This window comes from Aegilops tauschii, chromosome 5 (genome assembly GCF_002575655.3).
Source record: "Aegilops tauschii subsp. strangulata cultivar AL8/78 chromosome 5, Aet v6.0, whole genome shotgun sequence".
Classification (NCBI taxonomy): domain Eukaryota; kingdom Viridiplantae; phylum Streptophyta; class Magnoliopsida; order Poales; family Poaceae; genus Aegilops; species Aegilops tauschii.
Window position 1 is genome coordinate 7,613,335 of NC_053039.3, and position 10,818 is coordinate 7,624,152.

General features: G+C 38.0%; 2 long non-coding RNA genes across 2 annotated transcripts; both read right to left on the reverse strand.

Annotated features, from left to right (window-relative positions):
• Positions 1-376: 376 nt before the first annotated feature.
• On the reverse strand, positions 377-1,487 carry LOC120964238 (uncharacterized). Its single transcript, XR_005755895.3, has 2 exons — positions 836-1,487; positions 377-735 (listed from the first exon to the last, which is right to left on the reverse strand). It is a non-coding gene; the product is annotated as an uncharacterized lncRNA (long non-coding RNA).
• A 4,174-nt stretch (positions 1,488-5,661) lies between these two features.
• LOC120964239 (uncharacterized) lies at positions 5,662-6,206 on the reverse strand. Its single transcript, XR_005755896.2, has 2 exons — positions 6,118-6,206; positions 5,662-6,017 (listed from the first exon to the last, which is right to left on the reverse strand). It is a non-coding gene; the product is annotated as an uncharacterized lncRNA (long non-coding RNA).
• Between the last annotated feature and the right edge of the window lie 4,612 nt (positions 6,207-10,818).

Genomic DNA, 10,818 nt, shown 5'->3' on the forward strand with positions numbered 1-10,818 from the left:
AGTGTTAAAACCAAACACCATGCTCTTGAACCTAAGAAACCAATAGTCAATTTACCTATGGATATTAAATATATATATACCATGCTTGATCTGTCTTGCTGATAATACTTACTAAACATATTTTAAATTACAATGTTTGGTGCTTCACAGCCTGTTATGAAACTATTGTTCACCCATCCAATGCAACAAAAAGTATGTGAATCATAATAACGCAATAACGAGTAGAGAGAGAGAGAGAGAGAGAGATTAAAGTCCATTTTTTTCCCGATGTCCAACATAGGTCCACGATCAGTACACATAGGAGGAGACAATCAAAATATGGACAGAAAATAAATATTTAATATGTAAATGGTAGGTGACAAATCTGGCCACAAAATTGTACAAACAACCCATTGGCTAGTTTTATTGAATATTAAAATAACATAGTTGATTTATAAAACATACAAAATTTATGATCTCATCAGCACATAATTATTTTGAGAACCATAAGGTTGGGATTTATCCACCCAAAATAGGGGTGATAACGAAACTATTGTGTTGCTGCTGCTGCTGGTGTGCAATTAATCTTGCAGGGACAGTTGATGAAGCATTCTCCGAGATTTGGCCAGCACAATTTATCTATTTTACAGCAGAATTCCCGTCCTGGGAGCTGGTGCCCATCTTTATAACAAGGGGGTCTCGTTACATGGCTTACTTTCGTCATCATGTTGCTCCCCTTGTCATTTATGATTTCGCCTAATTAACATAAAATAAAGAATACACTTATCATCTCATCATATAAACAAATAAAAGTCCACAATCTCAACCCCCCCATAAAAATCGAGTTGTTAATTACCATATGTGCCTCCAAGACAAGTCAAACAAACCACAAGAAGAAAAGAAAGTAGCACTAGTCCTTGCACATTGTTCCTCATGTACTTGGTCATCATCTTCGGGGAACAGAGGCTATTAATGGGTGGTACTCTTGTAAGTGGAGTTGATGAGTGTATGACCGTGAAATGCTTGCTCCATGAATGGTTCATATATATATAGTGAAAGCTTCTCCACATTGATGTGTGAAGTTGAAGAAAATATTAATGCTTGGAGTTATGGCTTGTCGGAATGTCCAATTTTAGTTTCACTTCTAAAGATTCATGGTTCCTTCTAAAGTTTTTTTTTCAAATTGATGCTTTGTCATATCGTGTAAGTTACTTTAATGCCCCATCTAGAATTGATCGCTTATTGTTTCCGAGGGGTAGAATTGACCTATTATAATGGGTAGCAAAAAACTGGTGCATGTTAATATTATAGTTAAGGCATTGTTGATAATTGGTATAGTATCAATAATTCCTATATATATGATGCCTTCTCTGTATAATTATTAATTTCTCTCTTGGTATAAGAGAACAAAATTTAAAATTCACCAAGACTCATCCACTTAACATTGGACTTGCTTTTTAAATGTATATAAGAAACTATTCTTAAGTATATCAACAATTTACATGTAATTTTATTTTACTTTTTTCGCATGAACATAGATTAATTATGGGATGACCATTTTATAAATATAAGTTGATGATATATTGTCATATACATGAACATTTTATATCGAGGTACTTGAGCATTTTTTTTCATTTTTCTATACACAAATATTTCTCCAATATTAAGTCGATTTTGATTTTTTAAATAGATTAGATTCCCCGAAACTGTCTTTATTAGAATAGTAAGAATTTCGCGTTGACCTGGCTAGGGCAAATTTCGTTAGGCGGAGCTTCCCAATTCACAGGACTCCCTATACGCTCCTCCTTGCGGCTAACAACCTCCCCTTCGCACAACGCGCGCCTGACTGGCACGGCCCATTGAAGATACGACTGGACATCAACAAGCGGGAGAGTAGGCGCTGACCTGACCCACTTTAGCATCATTTTTTTATTTTTGAAACATTTCTTTGGAAAATGAACAAGCATTGATTAATGTGAACATATTTTAAAAACTTTTGAACATATTTTTGGAATTTCATACATTTTTCTAAAAAAAATGAATACTTTTGAAAATCTTGAACAATATTTGTAAACTATGACCTTTTCTTGGAAAACCAACAATTAATGAAATACGTGATAGTTTTATAATTTGTACAACATTTTTAGAAATTATGAATTTTTAGAAAAACAATTTTTGAAATTCCGAACAAAACATGAGAATGGGAACATTTTTTGAAAACTAGAACATTTTGAAAATTTAAAAGAAATTGAAATGTCCGAACATTTTCAAAAAGGAGACTTTTTGAAAAAGAAAATAAGAAAAATATACAAGATAAAACAAAGATAAAAAAGAACCCAAAGAAAACCGGTAAAAGAAACAGAAGGAAAAAAGAACAAACGAAAATACGAGTAAAAATCATATCAGAACCTTTTGGAAGGTTCCCAAAATCGGTAAAAGCCCGAAAGGAATATTCTGGAAGTTCGTAAAACTAGAGCGGCACGGCCAAAATGGCTCGGCCGTTCCCGAGCACGAGAGTCAGTTCTGTGTGCAAGCACCGGCAATTTGACGTTAAATGCTCAAATAGGGTTTCCACCATTTCTCTTGTTTCTTGTTGCCTCATATGAGTTTGTTGTTGTTTGGTTCATATCTGGGTCGAAGCCCCAATCACACCCCACCCACCATTTTATGCCCTTACACGACTGGCCTTCCTAGAGATGTCATGGCGTCAGTGTCGACGCCTTCCCTCACCCCCGTACGAGCCCCTTATGATTGACGCTCTTGGCCGCAATCACGTTTCCCTTCGACCTCACCGTGTTCCTGTCCAAGTGTTTTGGGGTATATACTCCTTGGAGCTTTCTGGCATCAAGATTAGTTAGACCCCACCTCAACTGGAAGAACTTTGCTGAGAAGAGTTTGGATGTAGTGAGACCTCTGGTTTGAAATTGATAAGTTGCCACCAAGCCAAGCCGTCCAAGTTTAATCTATGCACATCAACTCATTACTTACTCAACTTATTTCCTTACATATCAATGTATGACCCAGCTTTAGCATCGAGATGCCAAAAAGGAAAAGAGGGACTAAAGGGCCCAAGGTGGTAGCCCTAGTCCTCCTCCTCCATGGACTCCTCCGAGTCGTTGTCACTGTCCTCCTGGTGCTCCTCGTGAATGTCCTCATCTCGCCATCGGCACCATGGAAACCAGACGTAGTAGCGTTGGAGTCATCTGAGTCGGTCCACTTGTTGATCTTCCCAATCCACCTATCCTCTGAGGTCATGTTCTTCTCAGAGACAATCTGCACCTCAATCTCAAGCTTCCTATAATCATGGTGACCTGGCACTGCCGGGCAATCTTCTCAGCCACATGTGCCTTGTACATATTCTTCTGAGTATCCACCTGAATGCAGAAAAGCTTCTTTATCTTCTTCTTGAGTTTGATGTCCCAAGTAGGCTGATCCGAGGGTGGTACATAGTCAGGCTCCTCAGATCCATCAGACTTTGCTCTTGGGAAATTGATCTCTGGTGCATCTGGCACAACTCCCCAGTTCTCCTTCTGCCTGAGCTTCATCACATCATGAGTGGCAAGCTTGCCAGTCTCTAGGCGCTCATCTGGAACCTGAGCCGCCGAAGTAGTAGTGATGAGCTTGCAGAGATAGGACCCATAGATGGGAACCTTCCTATCATACATAGCAGTAGTGAGCTCATACCACATCACATGTCAAACGTCCAGCATGCTAGTCTTGCTCTTTGCTTCTTGTGAGTTGCGTTGGGATTTCCCCGAAGAGGAGAGGATGATGCAGTATAGTAGAGATAATTATTTCCCTCAGTTAAGAACATAGATTATCAATCTAGTAGGAGAACCACACAAGACCTCGTGAAACACCTACACACAAAAGAACAAATACTTGCACCCAACACAAAGAAGGGGTTGTCAATCCCTTGGCGGTTAATTGCAAGGATCAAGTCTGATAATGATAGATAGATAAACAAGAACACAAAATAAAATAAAGGTGAATAAATTGAAACAATGTATTTTTGGATTTTAATATATGATAAAAATAGACCCCGATCCCTAAGTATGTTGCGGTAGATTACTAAATAGACACAGAACCTTAGAGCTATTGCTCAATCCATCAATCATTGTAACGCCTATACACAAGCAATATACATGAGCACGGGGTAGGATTTTACCTCATGCGTGAGGGTATGAAAATGGATATACCCCTTCTTACTTCCCATTTGGTTTAATCGTCTGGCCAGAATACCTTATCAAGTTATCTGCCGAAAATAACACCACCACCTCATAAATGGGCTAGGGCCAGGTAAATTTTTTTCTCCCTTTTTGTTATTTTGTTTCTACTTCCGTCTATGTTTAAAAATATTTTAAATACATATATTTTGGAATATTCTTCATCAATTATTAATACATTCACCGTGCTTTGAAAAATGGTCATGAAATGTAATTATTTGTTTTCACAATTTGATAAATTCTTCATATCATTCAAAAGAATATTTGTATCATTTTCAAAAATGTTCGCATGTTTAAAAAAATGTGTGATTTAAAGAAATATTTATTACTATATATATGAGTCAGGGTAATTTGTAGAAAAAAACATACCATTCAAAAATCCACTCTCTACCAACTATATGCATGTGTCTTGTAGCAAGCGGTGAGCCGAGGGTTGCTATCTGATCAATTGCTGACTGGGTAGCTCACGAGTGTTTGACATCTCTCTCTACATTGGGTATCCTTTCACACTTGAATTTTAAGATGCACGGAATGTGCTTTCCTTGTTGTTGCCTCAACATTACAACATGGAATCAAAGCAAAACTGATATTACTACCCTTAAAAAATGTCTTGCTATCTATGTTCTTAACATGCCCATTGGACTGCATGGCGAAAGTGAAGGTGTGCGCCTAGCTGGTGGTGGAGCAGACACACTCATCTGTGACCTCCAATCTAAGTATGACATTTACTCTGTAGCGAGTCAATGGTGCATGTGGGTTGGAACGCTGCTTAGCAAATGTAGACTTAATTTGCAGGCAAGCCAACATGAAATCTGTAGGCCCATGTGAGTTCCATCATAATCACGGTCAGTTCAACTCTGATTCGAATCCTAATAAAAAAGTTGGATCAACGGTCCTGGATGGATATGTCCATCACAAGACATCACAGCAGTTGATAGAGTCGATATGACCTATAGCTACAGGACACCGACACCCCTCACTTCCTCTACATGCACTAAACAAACCCTAGCTTATCCAACTCAATTTGCTTCATGGTTTGTGTGCAAAAGAAGAAGTGTTAAAACCAAGCACCATGCTCTTGAACCTAAGAAACCAATAGTCAATTTACCTATGGATATTATATACCATGCTTGATCTGTCTTGCTGATAATACTTACGAAACATATTTTAAATTACAATGTTTGGTGCTTCACAACCTGTTATGAAACTATTGTTCACCCATCCAATGCAACAAAAAGTATGTGAATGATGATAACGCAATAACGAGTAGAGAGAGAGAGAGAGAGAGAGAGAGAGAGAGAGAGAGAGAGAGAGAGAGAGAGATATATTAAAGTCCATTTTTTCCCGATGTCCAACATAGGTCCACGATCAGTACACCTCGGAGGAGACAATCAAAATATGGACAGAAAATAAATATTTAATATGTAAATAGTAGGTGACAAATCTGGCCACAAAATTGTACAAACAACCCATTGGCTAGTTTTATTGAATATTAAAATAACATAGTTGATTTATAAAACATACAAAATTTATGATCTCATCCGCACATAATTATTTTGAGAACCATAAGGTTGGGATTTATCCACCCAAAATAGGGGTGATAACGAAACTATTGTGTTGCTACTGCTGGTGTGCAATTAATCTTGCAGGGACAGTTGATGAAGCATTCTCCGAGATTTGGCCAGCACAAGTTATCTATTTTACAACAGAATTCCCGTCCTGGGAGCTGGTGCCCATCTTTATAACAAGGGGGTCTCGTTACATGGCTTACTTTCGTCATCATGTTGCTCCCCTTGTCATTTATGATTTCGCCTAATTAACATAAAATAAAGAATACACTTATCATCTCATCATATAAACAAATAAAAGTCCACAATCTCAACCCCCTCATAAAAATCGAGTTGTTAATTACCATATGTGCCTCCAAGACAAGTCAAACAAACCACAAGAAGAAAAGAAAGTAGCACAAGTCCTTGCATATTGTTCCTCATGTACTTGGTCATCATCACCGGGGAACAGAGGCTCTTAATGGGTGGTACTCTTGTAAGTGGAGTTGATGAGTGTATGACCGTGAAATGCTTGCTCCATGAATGGTTCATATATATATAGTGAAAGCTTCTCCACATTGATGTGTGAAGTTGAAGAAATATTTTTGCTTGGAGTTATGGCTTGTCGGAATGTCCAATTTTAGTTTCACTTCTAAAGATTCATGGTTCCTTCTAAAGTTTTTTTTTCAAATTGATGCTTTGTCATATCGTGTAAGTTACTTTAATGCCCCATCTAGAATTGATCGCTTATTGTTTCCGAGGGGTAGAATTGACCTATTATAATGGGTAGCAAAAAACTAGTGCATGTTAATATTATATTTAAGGCATTGTTGATAATTGGTATAGTATCGATAATTCCTATATAGATGATGCCTTATCTGTATAATTATCAATTTCTCTCTTGGTATAAGAGAACAAAATTTAAAATTCACCAAGACTCATCCACTTAACATTGGACTTGCTTTTTAAATGTATATAAGAAAATATTCTTAAGTATATCAACAATTTACATGTACATTTTTTTTCTTTTTTCGCATGAAAATAGATTAATTATGGGATGACCATTTTATAAATATAAGTTGATGATATATTGTCATATACATGAATATTTTATATCGAGGTACTTGAGCATTTTTTTTTCATTTTTCTATACACAAATATTTCTCCAATATTAAGTCGATTTTGATTTTTTAAATAGATTAGATTCCCCGAAACTGTCTTTAATAGAATAGTAAAAATTTTGCGTTGGCCCGGCTTGGGAAAATTTCGTTAGGCAGAGCTTCCCAATTCTCAGGACTCCCTATACGCTCCTCCTTGCGGCTAACAACCTCCCCTTCGCACAACGCGCGCCTGACTGGCACGGCCCATTGACGATACGACTGGACATCAACGAGCGGGAGAGTAGGCGCTGACTCGACCAACTTTAGCATTATTTTTTTTGAAACATTTCTTTGAAAATGAACAAGCATTGATTACTGTGAACATATTTTAAAAACTTTTGAACGTTTTTGAAAATTTAAAATTTCTTAAAACCGCAATTATTTTTGGAATTTCATACATTTTTCTAAAAAAAATGAACACTTTTGAGATCTTGAACAATTTTTGTAAACTATGACCTTTTCTTGGAAAACCAACAATTAATGAAAAACGTGATAGTTTTATAATTTGTACAACATTTTTAGAAATTGTGAATTTTTAGAAAAAACAATTTTTGAAATTCCGAACAAAACATGAGAATGGGAACATTTTTTGAAAACTACAACATTTTGAAAATTTAAAAGAAATTGAAATGTCCGAACATTTTCAAAAAGGAGAATTTTTGAAAAAGAAAATAAGAAAATATACAAGATAAAACAAAGTTAAAAAAGAACCCAAAGAAAACCGGTGAAAGAAACAGAAGGAAAAAAGAACAAACGAAAATACGAGTAAAAATCATATCAGAACCTTTTGGAAGGTTCCCAAAATCGGTAAAAGCCCGGAAGGAATATTCTGGAAGTTCGTAAAACTAGAGCGGCACGGCCAAAATGGCTCGGCCGTTCCCGAGCACTAGAGTCAGTACTGTGTGCAAGCATCCGCAATTTGACGTTAAATGCTCAAATAGGGTTTCCACCATTTCTCTTGTTTCTTGTTGCCTCATATGAGTTTGTTGTTATTTGGTTCATTTCTGGATCAAAGCCCCAATCACACCCCACCCACCGTTTTATGCCCTTACACGAGTGGCCTTCCTAGAGATGTCATGGCGTCCGTGTCGACGCCTTCCCTCACCCCCGTACGAGCCCCGTATGATTGACGCTCTTGGCCGCAATCACGTTTCCCTTCGACCTCACCGTGTTCCTGCAAATTGTCCAAGTGTTTTGGCGTATATACTCCTTGGAGCTTTCTGGCATCAAGATTAGTTAGACCCCACCTCAACTGGAATAACTTTGCTGAGAAGAGTTTGGATATAGTGAGACCTCTGGTTTGAAATTGATAAGTTGCCACCAAGCCAAGCTGTCCAAGTTTAATCTATGCACATCAACTCATTACTTACTCAACTTATTTCCTTACATATCAATGTATGACCCAGCTTTAGCATCGAGATGCCAAAAAGCCAAAGAGGGACTAAACGGCCCAAGGTGGTAGCCCTAGTCCTCCTCCTCCATGGACTCCTCCGAGTCGTTGTCACTGTCCTCCTAGTGCTCCTCGTGAATGTCCTCATCTCGCCATCGGCACAATGGAAACCAGACGTAGTAGCGTTGGAGTCATCTGAGTCGGTCCACTTGTTGATCTGCCCAATCCACCTATCCTCTGAGGTCATCGTCTTCTCAGAGACACTCTGCACCTCAATCTCAAGCTTCCTATAATCATGGTGACTTGGCACTGCCGGGCAATCTTCTCAGCCACATGTGCCTTGTACATATTCTTCTGAGTATCCACCTGAATGCAGAAAAGCTTCCTCATCTACTTCTTGAGTTTGATGTCCCAAGTAGGCTGATCCGAGGGTGGTACATAGTCAGGCTCCTCAGATCCATCAGACTTTGCTCTTGGGATATTGATCTCTGGTGCATCTGGCACAACTCCCCAGTTCTCCTTCTGCCTGAGCTTCATCACATCATGAGTGGCAAGCTTGCCAGTCTCTAGGCGCTCATCTAGAACCTGAGCCGCCGAAGTAGTAGTGATGAGCTTGAAGAGATAGGACCCATAGATGGGAACCTTCCTATCATACATAGCAGTATTGAGCTCATACCACATCACATGTCAAACGTCCAGCATGCTAGTCTTGTTCTTTGCTACTTGTGAGTTGCGTTGGGATTTTCCCGAAGAGGAGAGGATGATGCAGTATAGTAGAGATAATTATTTCCCTCAGTTAAGAACATAGATTATCAATCTAGTAGGAGAACCACACAAGACCTCGTGAACAACACCTACACACAAAAGAACAAATACTTGCACCCAACACAAAGAAGGGGTTGTCAATCCCTTGGCGGTTAATTGCAAGGATCAAGTCTGATAATGATAGATAGATAAACAAAAACACAAAATAAAATAAATGTGAATAAATTGAAACAATGTATTTTTGGATTTTAATATATGATAAAAATAGACCCCGATCCCTAAGTATGTTGCGGTAGATTACTAAATAGACACAGAACCTTAGAGCTATTGCTCAATCCATCAATCATTGTAACGCCTATACACAAGCAATATACATGAGCAGGGGGTAGGATTTTACCTCATGCGTGAGGGTATGAAAATGGATAAACCCCTTCTTACTTCCCATTTGGTTTAATCGTCTGGCCAGAATACCTTATCAAGTGATCTGCCGAAAATAACACCGCCACCTCATAAATGGGCTAGGGCCAGGTAAGACATTTTTTCTCCCTTTTTGTTATTCTGGTTCTACTTCCATCTATTTTTGAAAATATTTTAAATACATATATTTTGGAATATTCTTCATCAATTATTAATACATTCACCGTGCTTGGAAAAATGGTCATGAAATGTAATTATTTGTTTTCACAATTTGATAAATTCTTCATATCATTCAAAAGAATATTTGTATCATTTTCAAAAATGGTCGCATGTTTAAAAAAATGTGTGATTTAAAAATATATTTATTACTATATATATAAGTCAGTGTAATTTGTAAAAAAAACATACCATTCAAAAATCCACTCTCTACCAACTATATGCATGTGTCTTGTAGCAAGCGGTGAGCCGAGGGTTGCTACATGATCAATTGCTGACTGGGTAGCTCACGAGTGTTTGACATCTCTCTCTACATTGGTATCCTTTCACACTTGAATTTTAAGATGCACGGAATGTGCTTTCCTTGTTGTTGCCTCAGCATTACAACATGGAATCAAAGCAAAACTGATATTACTGCCCTTAAAAAATGTCTCGCTATCTATGTTCTTAACATGCCCATTGGACTGCATGGCGAAAGTGAAGGTGTGCGCCTAGCTGGTGGTGGAGCAGACACACTCATCTGTGATCTCCAATCTAAGTATGACATTTATTCTGTAGCGAGTCCACCGTGCATGTGGGTTGGAACGCTGGTTAGCAAATGTAGACTTAATTTGTAGGCAAGCCAACATGAAATATGTAGGCCCATGTGAGTTCCATCATAATCACGGTCAGTTCAACTCTGGTTCGAGTCCTAATAAAAAAGTTGGATCAGTGGTCCTGGATGGATATGTCCATCACTAGACATCACAACAGTTGATAGAGTCGATATGACTTGTAGCTACAGGACACCGACACCCCTCACTTCCTCTACATGCACTAAACAAACCCTAGCTTATCCAACTCAATTTGCTTTATGCTTTGTGTGCAAAAGAAGAAGTGTTAAAACCAAACACCATGCTCTTGAACCTAAGAAACCAATAGTCAATTTACCTATGGATATTAAATATATATACCATGCTTGATCTGTCTTGCTGATAATACTTACTAAACATATTTTAAATTACAATGTTTGGTGCTTCACAGCCTGTTATGAAACTATTGTTCACCCATCCAATGCAACAAAAAGTATGTGAATGATAATAATACAATAACGAGTAGAGAGAGAGAGAGAGAGAGAG